General features: G+C 38.2%; 1 non-coding gene across 1 annotated transcript; it reads right to left on the bottom strand.

Annotated features, from left to right (window-relative positions):
* Nucleotides 1-2,436: 2,436 nt before the first annotated feature.
* LOC115293066 lies at nt 2,437-2,544 on the bottom strand. Its single transcript, XR_003909326.1, has one exon. It is a non-coding gene; the product is annotated as a U6 spliceosomal RNA (small nuclear RNA).
* Nucleotides 2,545-2,835: the final 291 nt, after the last annotated feature.

Here is a 2,835-nt window from a genome sequence, read left to right as displayed (position 1 = left end):
AAGAACAGTAAGATTGACACTAACAGTAACTAAACAAGGTCAAGACAAGCTTGCTGCTGGTTTGATATTTCAGGGGTATCTTTACCCTCCCTGTGGGTCTTTTCCCAGCTAGAGTCTTTTCAGATCCAGCTATTATTCTGAAACCTCCTTCAGAATCTTTTTCTTATGTTTCTTAGTCACTGAAAAGGAAATAAAAGCATCAGGATAGTGTGTCCAATAATCACGAGATTTGAACTGAAAGAGCCAACAACCATCATTTCCTCTTTTCAATATCTAAACAAAACAAAACCCAGTGCAACAACAACAACAAAAGCCCACATCCATGGGGGGGGCGGCAAAGAGGGGGGTCGAAGGGCCCCCCACAAGCAGGCATTTAGAACAAGTGCACACGTAGGCACCTCCACATACAGATCACGCGCTTCATCTCTGCTGTTAAAATAGTCATTCCTCCATGAACAGGAAACTTCCTCAGATTTTCTGGGAGATTTTGAATGTATATCAGAGATAGAAATTGAAAATACTCAAGCAGACAATATTTGATTCCCCTCTTTATTTCCTTCTCAACTATTATGCAGCTCATGCTTCTTGACCTGGTGCAACTTGGACTTGAACATTACAATGAGCCAAAGTCTTCCTTTCCAATATAGAGATATGAAATAAAAGGCAAAATAAAACAACTTCCTAGAGGAATAGTATCTACATCCACATTCACAACCACTGCTCACTCCAAAAGCCAGGCCTTTAGTTTTACTTAACCTCGACTATTTAACGTGACAGTGCAACCAAGAGATTGCAACATCGCCATGTACTTGATTAAAGATGCAGCCCCTTTATAGCACATTTCCAGTAAGATAAAATATTCAGTAGCATGATTTCTAGACAATAAATTTTCCACAGTATGACTTATAGCTGGCTCATCAGCCACAAAAGCTGAATAATAATCAAAGTTAACCTCCATATTTCTAAAAGGAAGACACTGGTGTTTCCGATCTTAATTCTTGCCTGACATTGGTTAAAGAGGTGCTAATACGCCACATTTTACAGTGCCATCAATATTGCAAATAAATGCACAACACAATGAAAATATTTATGTGTGGTACTATCCAGAAAGATATAGTTAGGAAAAATATGGTAAAGTAGAAGTAACCTTGACAAATTAGGCCTCATTGAAATACTTCCCAGGCCTTGCCCAGAAACATAAATAATTCACAGAGCCCAGCACCAAATACAGATGAAGAGCATTTGTTATTAATCCATCCCTCTTTTATTTTGGCCAGAGCATTATTCTTTCATAATGAAACTCATTGTGAACCATTTTCTGTGCTTGCTTGTACCATAATCTGCAAGTTATGAAATGTCAAATTCATCTTTATGCAACTAGCAATGCCCAAAAATGGAGTGTGTGGGGGGGGGGGTGAGCAGTCACAGGACCCTTGCAACGCTAACTCATCATCAGATCATATATGATAAATTAATGTTTGGAAAATTACTGTCACCTAGGAACTCGATATAGACTGACCAATCTATTAGTAAAACCTGTGGCTAAATGACAGATGTCCTTTACCTGAGAGTGGGAATTATTTAACCAGCACAAATTTAAATGCAATTTTGAAAATTAAAGAGACACAGTTTATTCTTTAAGAAAGTGAGAAAATGTATAGATAGAATAGGAATTGGTGAACCTGGACCTTGTCCTAAAGCCCTCTCATTAAAAATCAGAACACTTTATTCAGCTGAGTCCACGTTAAAAAAGAAGGAAATGAATCATCTGACCTGGCTGACATCTGAAAAGGCAGTTGATCTGTTCCATTTTAAATAGTAGCTGATGTTCCAATCTCTTCAATTTGTAACTATTATTTGGTATAACTGAATGTTTCTTATCCTTTAATCTGAGAGAGAGATATATATAGTAATGTTGAAGATCTCCAGTGAAATGAGAAAAAAAGCATAGATTATAAAGAATGGGGGTATGATGAGATGAAAAAGAGATAATATGTAAAAAAAGAAGAAAAGATGACATGGAGACAAAGTTGGAAATCAAGTGATGTAATATATGAATTCATCCACATAACAATCTATAGGGGGAAACAAAAGAGAGATTATTAACCTTTGCAGACTCTGCATGAGAAACTGGAATGGAGTGAAACTTACACCTGAGTTTGGACCCCAACTTTGCCTGTTATTACCACAGTGTCATTGTCAGATTATGGAACCTCACTGAGAATCATTTCTCTCCATTGTTAACAGGTAAAATAAATTTGTAAGGATGCCTTGAGGACTGAATGAAACAACCTATGCAGAGTGTCTAGCACATGGTAGAAACTCCATTAATGTTAGTTTCCACCCCTAATGAATTGAAGACATTTACTTGTCCTATGATGCTGGGTAAACATCTCTCTGGGCTCTATTCCTAGGAGTGGAAGCACCACGTGTGTGTGTGTGTGTGTGTGTGTGTGTGTGTGTGTGTGTCCTCTTTGTACACAGGTCATGTACATCTTCTCTGTATTGTTCCAACTTTAGGATATGTGCTGCTGAATCAAGCACTCCGTATGTGTACTTTTAATACTGTGCAATGTTCCAGTTTTCCAGTTAAGTGTCTCCAGTTTTCTCTCTGTGCTGGTTCTCACCAGACTTCACACCCACAAACAGTGCATGAGCGTCCCTGGTCCCCACATCCTGCAGAATACTGTACTTGACTTACCTCATTTAATCTGCATGACAACTCTAATTTAAAAAAATAGCGTTCTTCTCCCCAACATGCAGATGAGAAAATTAGGACATGGAGAACTAAATAACCTGCCCAATTTCACAGCTGATAGTGGTAGAGACAGGGTC

This window comes from Suricata suricatta, chromosome 5 (genome assembly GCF_006229205.1).
Source record: "Suricata suricatta isolate VVHF042 chromosome 5, meerkat_22Aug2017_6uvM2_HiC, whole genome shotgun sequence".
NCBI classification, from domain to species: Eukaryota; Metazoa; Chordata; class Mammalia; order Carnivora; family Herpestidae; genus Suricata; species Suricata suricatta.
This window is presented reverse-complemented; position numbering and strand designations above follow the sequence as displayed.